Raw genomic sequence first — 11,923 nt, 5'->3', positions numbered from 1 at the left:
GTGTCCTAGCATTTTTCTGGCCTATTTCCAGTCTGTAAATGTTGTGTGAGCTGATTTGTTGGTGCATCAGTTTGACGTTACTACTACAGTGCTTCTTGGTCACACCCAACCTTTCAGTAGCTGCAGGTATGTACGTACGTATGCACATCCCAGATTCACCTTTGCCACACAGACCACTGAGATTCATTTAGTCATTTCCTTTGCCCTTTCTTATTTTAACTTAATAATGGTATAGCGTGATGGAAAAATCAACAATTAGTATGTTTACCGTCACTGTAGCACGTAAATTACTTGTACTGGTGATGCTGCTGCCACATAGAACAGCATCTCAGACAGAACCTCCAGCAGAAAGAAGGTTCCATGTTTCACCAGGTAGTTTTTCACCTCCCGTTTTTGCTATAACACAGGACAGTGATTTTTTGTCTTGTCTGTGGTGCCTTGGCAGTGTTTTCAACACTGGCAGTCAGCCTGAGTGGTGTTGATTCTAGGAGCTCTGAATTAAGCAGCTCTGGATTAAAGTCTTCGGGAGACATGCCTGAGACTGGTTTTTTTGTTTGTTTTTACTTAGTTGAAATCATGATGAGTTTCTGATAGTTTGTGGTTATTGTTTTAATTTTTTTTTCTGGGTTGAGAGAGGAATATGTGACTTACATGCACTTGGAACTGTTGCCAGACTCTAGCAGAACCTTGCTAGAAGGGAAATAGCAGTCATCATTTACAATGTGCAAAACACTTGTTTTTTTTCTCTCATCTGAATTTGAATCCAAGATTTCTTGTCTTACAGAAGCATTCTTAGAAACAACAATCTCTTTACTAATCCACTACCAAATACTGTGGATGCTGGAAAATATGTTAAAACAAACGAATGGTTACCAACAAATGTGCATTACCGTGAGTCTTTGCTTACTAACTGGCAATGTTTCTTCAAAACAATATTTGTTATGGGTATTTTTGTGGCCAAATTACAAGACAGTATGTGCTCAGGAGCCCATCTGCCAAAATGATGTAATATCAGCATGATCTCAACTTTTTCACTGCTTGGAAATGCAACTTGGATCATAGCTAGTGCAGTGGCATCAACCTAACACGCCCTATACGGAACTTTGCTACCTTAGGGTGGCTTTTACTGCAGCCTTTTCCTTAGAGGGGCCAGCCTAGGATAATGGTGTAGACAGGTAGGAGAAGAGGACAGAAAAGGGCAGCCTGAGTGCCGAAACAGTTTATACCTACTGGGAGAAGCTCTGCCTGCTGGAGAAGAAAGGATTGTTTTCCTTGACTTGTGCTGCCTTGCACTGATCACCCATTAAATAAAGGGCTACTGAGGAAACCATCTGTGCTCTCTGGTTCTGTGCAGAACTTGAGGTAAACCAAGTTGCCTCCAAACATAAAGAGCTTCAGCACTAGCATTTCTCATGAAGAATAGCACCTCAGAGTGAGAGAGTGTTTTCTTCTGCCTACGTATTTAAGTCTGTGCAGCAAAAGAAATGCAAAGGTTAACTTCCTTCAAAATCAGGGATACTCCTGTGTATCTACCTGTGAAGAGCTTGCATCCTACATTTAATACTAGGGTTTTACAAGAATGATTGCTGTAAATATTTTCAAGAGATCTCACTGCTGATAGTATGTAGGACAAAAGGTGTGTGTGTGAAACCTGAGCAAGAGCACTTGCCAGGCTGCTGAGCTGATTTTATATTGATTTCTTTCATCTGATATAAAACTGGTGTAAATTGGAAGAGAATCAGGTCCACTTAAACCAAATATGTTCTTTATGTCGTCCTGTGGGATAGAGGAATAATTTATGCTGAGCAGAGAGAATGCTTCAAAGTTCTATGAATTCCTACACTAAAAATTTAGAGCATTTTTGTTCATCTATCTTATTTTCATTTGAGAGCTGATTTTGGCTTCATGGGCTTGTAATTGAAATTTGATGTTGTTTGTTCATATTAAAATATCGTTGATATGCAAAGTGGCACACATGGACTGTATTTGATTTGCAAACGGCTGCTTTAAAATGGATGAACTTGAATATTAATGAAGCAAGCTTTCAAACAAATTGCCATTTTCTTTCCCTCCTCCTGTCCCTTTTTTGATGTGGATGCAAAGGGTTTGACAGTATGGAAATTATGAAAATACGCAAATTCATTTCATCAAGTGCACCATTAATTATTCATTAACTATTTGAAAGGCAGCATCTCAGCTCTTCGTATATATGTCATTCACCATCTACTCCATATAGTATTCTGTCTTGATTTCTGTAGGTGTGTTACACATTTCTATCATAACTTTTTCTAAAGACTGGTTCACTTAATCAGATCTTTTTTGAACTGATAGGACCATTATTGTTCCTGCTGTAACTTTGAGTGTTTTGAGTAATGTATTATATTGTAGTGCATGCTTTTTGTCAAAGCTTCATACAACATAGCTTTACAGCTAAATTAAAGTTGCCTTTATCCCTAAGCTGAAAGCTCAGCCTGTGCATCGTGCTCTGTAGAGCAGATAGTTTTATTTTGCTGTGTGCTGATTTCAGTTTTCAGAAATCTGTATTCCAAGTCTTGATGAAAAGACAAGAAATTGTGTTGCAGTAAACTTCATGACAGAATTTGGTCATCAAATAAGGTAAAAGGGAAATCTGACCTAGATCTGCTTTAAAGGCAAATCATGAAATATTCCTGAAGGTTATCCTGTCGTTAATAACAGTAAGGAATAAAGATGGAAAAGTCAGCCCAGTGAACTGCACTTTCATATCCCAGACAGATTTCATATAACTCTTCCTGGGCAGACCCTGTGTTGCTTTGACTACAGACCTAGGTCCAATATCTAACACCAGGGTGGCATTCAGAGCAGCTTCACGAGCTGATTGGCTTTGGGAGAGCAGAAGCACTACGTACCTATAAATGCATATCAGCCTTATGGAGGTTGGTTTACTGCTTCTTGCTGGACTCTTAAAGCCATTATTTTGGTCTTGTCTCATGCAAATTAAAATCTTTTTACAAACAAGTTCTGAGTGTCTTGTAATTAGATGCATTTGAACATCAATAGTGTCTGAGTAAGTGATGTTGAAAAATTATTAGCAAACAAATGTCTAATCAGTTACACAATGGAGATCACATACGCTGTGCTAATCAGATGGAGGGAGGCTATTATCAGCAGAAGTAGCGCAGCTTCAAAGAGAACGACAGATGCCCAAATACAAGGTTGATAATAAAATTGTAAGCATCCCTGTGTATGTAACTTATGCAGTTTACTATGCTCTTTATCCAATTTGCCATATGCTATGGGATATAAATTTTGGGTATGTGTTCTTTTTTCTCTTATATTCTGATCGTTACTCTAAAATGCGAAAAGCTTCATCAGGAGAATGCTGAGGATCTGGTGAGAGCAAGGACACTTGAGAGGTTCCTCCTTTGTCTCTAATATGGGCCATTGAGTTCAGCAATTTATGATGGTAGTATGTTGTGTGGACTATGCTGGGCTAATAATTCGCCAATAAATGGCACTGTAGGCCTGATAGCAGTGAGGGGAAGGTGAGGCTGGGATCTGAAACTACCTTTTTCCTTTTGTGTGAAAACTTTGAGGGGGAAGAGAGGACAAAATACTGATTGTCACTGTCTTTGCTTGGGCTTGACTTCTGTGTGAGGGTATGCACTTGTCCTGGTCGTGCAGAGCACTGGCTCTGTAGGTGGCTCTTGCGTGGAGGTGGTGGAGCTGGTGTATTTACTAAGCTCTGGAGCAAATTTTGTGGATGGTAATATACATTGTTGTCAGAGGGAGTCTGGAGTCATTTGAGTAGCAGAAAACTTTTGCAGTATCCTTATCTGCCAGCCTGAGTTGTCCTGCACTCACTGGACTGCTGCCTCCAGGAGGTGTGCCTTTTGTCAGTACCAGACGTTCCTCCTCTGCAAATAAACAAAATATTTCTAGATTCTGTTTATAATTCCTCAAATGCTAACTGGTTGGAGACAGCAGAGTCAATCTGTGTTTTTGTTTCCTGAAGGGACCTGCCTGTTGTGGTTTTTTTTTCGGAATATGGGAAAATCATGTCAGAAGTGGCAGGAAACTAGAAGCTAATAATGAAACATGTTTATTCTTGAAGAACAACAGAACACTCACATAAAGACAGATCGAGGATGTGTTCAGAGAGCATAATTTAGTAAATGTTAAGGAATAAGGCTTGAATATGAAGAAATAAAGCCTGCAGTTAAATTAAATATCCAATTAAGTTATCTGCTTGGCTGCAAAGTATCTTCTTGACAGACAATTAGTTCTGGGGAAGTCAAACATTTCAGCTATGAATTCATATAGGGCAATTAAAGAAACTAATCTATATTTGATTTGAAGAAGTGGTAAATTGGAAAGAATATGGAAGTTTAGGCTATGTGGACTTTCCTGCAGTAACTTCACTGCATGGAGAAAGAAATAGTGATTTTCCAGATGACCCGGTGGTACGTTCCCTTTAGAATGTCTCCCGTGGGACAGTATTACTAATTTCTGTTTAACACTGGCGATGCTTAATGTCAATTTGCTTTTAATGGCCAAACACAGAAGAGTGCATGAGATTACAGATAATACATGGGAATAAATTTCCAAATTATTTTGCTGAAGCTGAGTGATAATCTCTTCTCAATTCAAAGCTTTGCTCTGCTGCTGGAACCTAGGAAGCTGATCCCATCCCTGACTCCAGGGGCTCTGTTTCCTCTCAGATGCACAGCTCAGTTGGTGGCTGGCCTTTGACTGGTGGTACACAGCACCGCTGGCACTACCAGCAGTGTCGTCTTCCAAGGTCAGAATGGGCCTTTTCAGCAGCGTAGGGCAACTCAGACTTCGTACTCAGGCTGATTGGCTGGGCTGTTTCTGCGTTTCTGCCTAAGCAACAGAATAGGGAGGGAAAAGGGATGGGGCTGAGGGAGGCATCCCAAAACTGACCTTGATGCTCCAACTGCTTTTGGAGGAAGCAGGAGCAAGGAAGAATGAGAAAGGACAGGACCGGTGTCTGTAAGACTCATCTCAGATTTGCAGCCTGATGAATGTTCAACCTGAATGTGTGTATTACTGCTGCCTCATGAGTACCAGCCAGGTGTGTTACAGAATGCCCCCTTTGGATTTTCTCAAGAAAAACCTAGGTCCTTATTAATTTCAGGTAAAATTGCCTATAATGCTATTAGTGATGTAGAGCTGAAAACCCATTGATGTTTCTAAATAATTTTCACCACCTTTTTGTCTCTCCTTTTATGTGAGAATCTGCATTTGATCCTCTTCTTACCTTGCAAAATTCCAGTGGATAAAAAGTTTAGATGCACAAGAAATTCCAAGCAGGTTCTCCCTGTGTAAGCTGTGAAATACAGGGTACTTTTCTGAGTACACAAATAACAGGGCACTTTTTTCAGCCTCTGCCCTGTGGGCTTTACTTTAATCTTCCTAAGGATCTGTTCTGTTCCTTATCCCTGCAATGCCAGAGACACCAAGAAAAAAGCTCTGACAAGGTTACGAAAAAGGTGTTCTTCTGTAGCTAAAGAGTATGTTGGCTCATTGTTCACTTGTGTTCCTGGAAGTGAACTTTCTTCTGCACCCCCAAAATGTTCCCTAATCTTAAGAAGGGACTTTATCCACTTTTAATCTTAAAAGTGGATTTTAGACATTTTAGTTGTGGAGAGCTATTTGCGCTGATAACTTGTTGATATGCCAAGTGCTAGTCTAATACAAGCTTGAATTGCTGAATTGTAGGGAGTTCTTGAAAAGCAGTGTTTGTACTAGACGTAGCAACTGACCATTAACTATAGTGGTGCTTTTGAGGCACTGCTATAATAAATTGCTTTGACTTCATGAAACAGTGACATGAAGAAAGCACACTTGGTTTTAGAGCATAATTATCCCATTATTCTACTTTCTGAATTTTGTTTTATTACTCTTTCTCCTAAAATTTATTTTATTACAGCCATGAGCACATTAAGCCATAAAGAAGCCTGTCCCATGGGCAAGTGTTAGCAGTTTTAATGTATTCTTTGTGTAAGACAAGCAGTACATTATGTGACACGCGCAAGGGCCATAAACTCAGCTAGCGATTGAAAATGCTAATGTATCACTGTAATCACAGTTCAGAAAGTTGCACAGGTTTACACATTAAACCATTGCTGAGCAAAGGCATTGCTTGATATGCAAAGCATGGCTGTAAGACTTTTTTTTTTTTTGAGGAAAGTTGAGAAAAGGGAACTAATAGCAACTGTACTTTTTTTTAACTTACCAGGTTGATATCAGTTCTACAGAGTTCCATTCACTGTTCCTTGTCAAGTAGCCTGTTTGATATTTTAGTTTGGAGGGTGCTGAACTGAAGACCTGGACTTGTTTGGAAGTAGTCACAGAAATGCAAGTTGGTGGTGCTTTTCTTGTGCACTCTCCGCTTTGCGGCAGGGCCCATAAGGTGCTGCTTCTGGTTCCGAAACACTATGCCTCCTGTGCTAGGGTGGAGTTGTTCTGTACTTGTAGGTATTGGGTCTAGGAGGGACTGAATCGGGAAATCCAAGCAGGTACCCAACCTCCGCACTGGGCTGTCAGTGGATAAAGCTGGTGGTGTAAAGATGTAAATCTAGGCTCAGTTTTGTTGTATCTTCAAAATAGCACATTATCTGGGGAAATGTTTTTGGCTACCTAATAGAATCATTATACTTCTTGAAGAAAATCTGTAGACATTACAGCATGAATCTTCATTTGATTTCCTGTTTGTGTTTTTCTTTATTAGATATAGTTTAATAGCTGAAAGTACCACAAAGGGCTGGGACCCTGTTGTGATCGGAAGAGTGCCATTAGCAAATGCTTACAGCTTGTCACTTGTTTTATTTATTTCTGACTTGTTGAAAGCATCTCCGTGGATCAAGATGATTTTAAAGCAATGAAGACAGGCAATAATTTGCTTCAAAGGCATAACATAGTTATGCCCATCCAAGCAAGAAATGTCAGATAAGAATAATAAGGCTCTGCTGTGGCAGGATGCCAAAGTTCGTGATTAGCTTTGCCGTGTCATAGTGCTCAAGCGAACTAACACCCAGTTCCACCCTTGACAGCATCTGTATGGGAAGGAGGATATCTGCCATTAGACTGTCTGCTAGACTGGAGTATTGCACACCTGAGCGACTTCTTCCATAGAACGGAGTTAACTATTTATTTGTTCACAAAACTCTTTCCGAGGAAAGTGTTAAACACCATTTTCCAGCAGGCAGCACAAAGCATCCAAAAGCATGGGGGAGTGTGTGGGCAGAGAGTTTACGATAAAGAAAGACGGTTTAATCTTAACCTGTACTGACTTCAGTGGTGAAGTCCCTATTATGATGTAAGAAGTAGAGGCATTATGTGAAAAGGAGCGCTAATAATCCACAATCACTTATAAAAGCATGACTGAACAAATGATTGGGAAGGCTCTTCTATACACACAGAAGAATGCATATTTTTTTGGAAAAGAAAATACCAAGGCATTGTTTGTAGTGGCCTGAGGATGATAGCCAACAGCCTAGGCAGATCAACTTAGTCTGGCCTTTAGAGTAGTCTGAGCTATAGGATTTCCGTGGATGACCTCTTGCTCCAGCTCCCACAGCTGGTCGGCCACCTGGCCTGTTCTCCCAGTCCTTACCTGGAGAACTCCCAGTGGAAGCGACTGCTACTGCAGCATCCTTTGTGCAAGTGGTTGCTGCAGGGCTGCCTGAGTTCCTGTTAGGTTAGACGCCTCTATCTGCTGCCTACCTGCACAGCTGGAACAAAGCACAGCTAGAGCAGGAGCTGTCAGGCTACATTTCTCCTCCATTAGCTAACGAATTAAAACATCGTATGCAACAAAGAACACCATGGGGTTATTTCATGTGCACGTATGAAGTACCCACGAGTAGGGTTTGGCTTTTAGTTGGTTCTCAGATTAGATCCTCTGCTGTAGGAAATAACCAAGAAAATTGAGTAGTAGATGATGCATAAATCTGGTAAACTGCTACTGAGCTATATTCACATTTAGCTGCTTTAGCACGATCCTAATAAGACCTTTAGGTTTCCAAGTGGCTACTGGGAACAAGAGAGATAAAGCTGTAATTTACCACAAGTCCCTGGTGATGTTTATTTAATAAACATTTACACAGAAATGATTCAGCCTTTTGGTCTCTGTTAACGTCTATAGATACTCACTACATAATTACAGCAAGTCTCATTGTGCAGAGGTTCTTGTCACAAAACCTAAGGATGAGTTGTCTCATTACCAGTCCGAGCACTTTTTCTTTAAAGGGGTGACCTCAACTTCTGTGGGGGGCTCATCTAGGACTCCAGACCCCAAACTACATCTCCTGTAGACCTCATGTTTCGTGCCCTTGGCCATTTGGCAAAGTGTGGATGCTCCTTCGTCATAAACACCTCTTCCGTATTCTGCATGTCCTAAATTGTGGTTGTGGACTTCTGTATATGCGAAGATTTTCCTGTATCAGGGTGAGCACTACCCTGATACAGAGTACAGAGCAGATACCAGGCACCTATAATGCTATCATGTGTGCGTGACCATATTTATTAGACAAAATGATAAAACAGAAGAAAAATCAGTGATGTCAGCAGTCTCCTGGGTGTGATGGAACATAGTTCACACCAGGCTGTTCCTTTCTTCCTGATCTCCAAAGATATCAATTAAGAGACAATCCACAGGCAACTTCTGTACAGCAGCATCTACAAAAATAACTTATGGTCATGAAAAATATTTATTCACTGTTGTGGCCATTACCAATTCATGGTATGATGAATTCTGTGCATCTGAAAAGGAGTAAAGTATACCAATGTTAAGTGTGAGCTGTATATTTAATGCCCCTGTAAATAATAAGCCATAAAATCTTTGTAACCAGCAAGAAATAATTAAAGGAGAGCACTGAGGTGTTATGGAACATGTATCACCTACAGAAGAAAAAAATAAACGTCCTTCTTTACTCTGTATAAATATAACCTATCTAAAGCTTGTTTATTCTGACCTAATTCTCTTAAGATGGTAGGGGAATAGTGGGTCAGTATGGGGACCACCTCACAAGATAAATACATTATTCATAGGAAGTATCGACTTGTGTACTACCCTTCATTTGTTATGCCTTAGATTTGGGAAGCTATCATTTGTCGTTGTTGTAGTTTGATGTTTTTTTGAACCTTCGTGAGCACCGTACTTGCTGGTTGCCTGCTTTCATGGGGTTTGGCTGGGTGTTTGACCTCACCAGCATTCCTGACTTGAAATCAGGAAGATTGTGTTTGAAAGGGGTAATCTGTAATAGCTGTCCTCTAATGATTAATGTATTGGAAAAAGTAACGGAAGGTTCTGGGGAATACATTCAACTTTTTTCAATTAGAGAACTGCTAACATTTTAATTAATTATCAGAAAGTTAGATGGTTAGTTATTATCCCTTTCAAAGATCCTAGGTTTCCCTTCCTCCACTCCCTGCTGTCAGAGAATGTTAATTTAAGGAATACGATCTTTTCTGGGAGGTAATTACAGTGAATGCACCGCTGACAACATTCTTGTTTCACAGATTTGGTAAGGGTGAGATTGGTCGAGTTCCAGCTTAGACCAGTTTGGGTGGATGGTGCAGTCTGCTCCTGTGACAGGAGCTCTGGGAAGCGGGCAGCGTGCGATGGAGAGGCAGGAGAGAGGTGGAACCAAGTTTCGTTTGCCTCCAGCTGGAGCTTCACAGGAAGGTACAGCTACCTGCAGGACCTCAAGCTGAGTAATGCGGGTGGATCTCCTTGGGGGAAGAGTAGGGAGGAAGAGGCAGTCCTCTGCTGGTTTCCCAGTTTGTTTTTGCTGCCAGCAGTTTATGCTGTGCATTTCAATGCCATTAATAAAGAAACCACCCGTTGTCCTCCAAGCACAGACTGTAGTAAGGGTGATTTAAAAAAGACTTTTTTGAAGAAACTGTGTGTGTGTTTGGTTTGGTTTGGTTTTGGTGCAACTTATTCCCCAGTTCTCAAGGCTTCAGGTGGGTGGGGATGAGTTCTGCAAGCTCATATGTGATTTTGCTTTGCGCTGTGGTATAGTGCTGCTCCAAATCCCAGGGATAGAAGTGGGAAGCCTCCAGACTTCAGTTACAGCTAGCAGTTGCGATAAAGGACTTGCTGTTCCTTTAGCATAAAGAAAAAAATAATGCAACGTGTTTGCTTTAATGGTTAGTAACTTCTGCTGTAGAATCAGTCTCTGGGGATTCATAACAGTAAGTGAGAGAGAAACATGTTGGACAGATAAATAGCTGGATGTAGAGGAAAATCAAAAAAGGAATAACCCTTTCAAACAGCTTTATCCACCTTTCATCGGGCTGTGTTGTCATTTCTTACAACTGGAAAAACTAATGTAAAAAATGAAGCTATTTTGATCTTTTTTTAACACATGCATTCGCGCAACTCAAGGTTTCCTGCTAGGTCCCTGTTTTTCTTCCTTGAGTCTTATGTTTTAGTTTGAAATAGAAACATTTTTCTGATGCACACTTGGAAGCGAAATGCTGCTTGCTTGCTTCTTTTTTTTCTCTCTGTGTTGTTGCTTAAGGGGGAAAGTGTGTCAGGATGATCTATTGCGGGCAGTTAAGTAAATCCAGCTCCAATTTGTATTCAGCACTTCTATCAGGCGAACATTTCCTGTGGCCTTATCAGGGCAATTTAAAAATACGCAAACTATTGTCAGGTTTCATGGAGAAGAACAAAAGGATTACTGAATAGTTCCAAGTGAAGCTGTAGTGGTGGGTCTGTCTCCAGCTCTGTCATTTTTCATCATGGAGTGTATAAATGACTGACTAGCTGCCTTCTGTCTTGGTCTTGGATGTTGACCTTCCTGTACTGGCAGAGAAGTTCCTTACTCGTTTGACAGTAACCTTTCAATGCGATCACTTCCATGCCATACAATATTAATGGGGCGACAATGAATAATAAATGCTTTCCAAGACAGCCTGCTTGTTTCAATTAGATCATTGGATTTCCCAGGAGCGGCTGCAACATTTTGTCAGGTGTGATGTAGATACCCGTGCTGGCACGTACAGCCTGGTGTTCTAAGAAGAAAACATAATTGGTTTTGCTTGGAAGTCTATGGGCACAGGATATTGTGTGTCAGATAATATAGGCTTCATAAGCTGATGCTCGTCATGCAGATGTATATCTGTATGATGTAATATGCGGAAATAGAGCAGAGATCTTAGACCAAAGATATGTGGAATATCCAGCTGGAGAACAGTATTAGGATTTGTGCAAGGTGGTTTGGCCCTAAACCTCTGGCATGTGTTAAAGAAGGATAAGCATTATGTTGTCCTTTTTGACTTCTTACAGCTGCAGAGCAGCTGTTTCAGTAGATACGATGCATTTGAGATTTGAAATGGTCAGTAACCAAGAACATCTATAAAACTTCTCCAGTTATAAAAAGGGGCTTTTCCAAAGACTTTAACAAGTCTTTAACAAGACTTTAACAAGGAGATGTAAAACCAAAAATGCTTCCACCTTTATTTGTATGTATTTTGGGGGAAGAGAGAAAGGAGAAACCTATTTACTGCAAGGGCCAGAAGTAGAAACATCTCAAGATTAGAATAAAAGTCAAAATGTTATGTAAGTTTTGGGATGTTCATTTAACACACATCTGTGCTAAAGATTGTGCTGCCTGCTCTGAGGAAGGGTGGTTGTTTCATTGCAGGGCTGGATTGCCTCCATGCAGGACAGGTGTTTCCTTGAGATCTTTGCAGAGATTTTGTGTTTCAATGCAGCTCGTCCATCCCACCTTTCCTGCCTGCCAGGGGAGCCGGGGTAGGGCTGCATATGTAGGTGAGAAGCAGCTATATTTTAACCGAAGTCCTGGGGAACACTGGGTCAGATATCATCCAACACTTGAGACTTGAAACAGACCTAGTTCCACACCACAAATAAGTAATAGTCGTGTCTGGAAGTATGGCTATCTTT

The 11,923-nt window shown here is 40.7% G+C and overlaps 1 protein-coding gene across 1 annotated transcript in view; it reads left to right on the top strand.

Moving 5' to 3' along the window:
- Nucleotides 1-11,923, top strand: part of LOC106033457 (uncharacterized) — a 321,304-nt gene that overhangs the window by 39,764 nt on the left and 269,617 nt on the right. The gene's annotated exons all lie outside the window — the stretch shown is intronic.

This window comes from Anser cygnoides, chromosome 15, assembly GCF_040182565.1.
Source record: "Anser cygnoides isolate HZ-2024a breed goose chromosome 15, Taihu_goose_T2T_genome, whole genome shotgun sequence".
Taxonomy (NCBI): Eukaryota; Metazoa; Chordata; class Aves; order Anseriformes; family Anatidae; genus Anser; species Anser cygnoides.
This window is presented reverse-complemented; position numbering and strand designations above follow the sequence as displayed.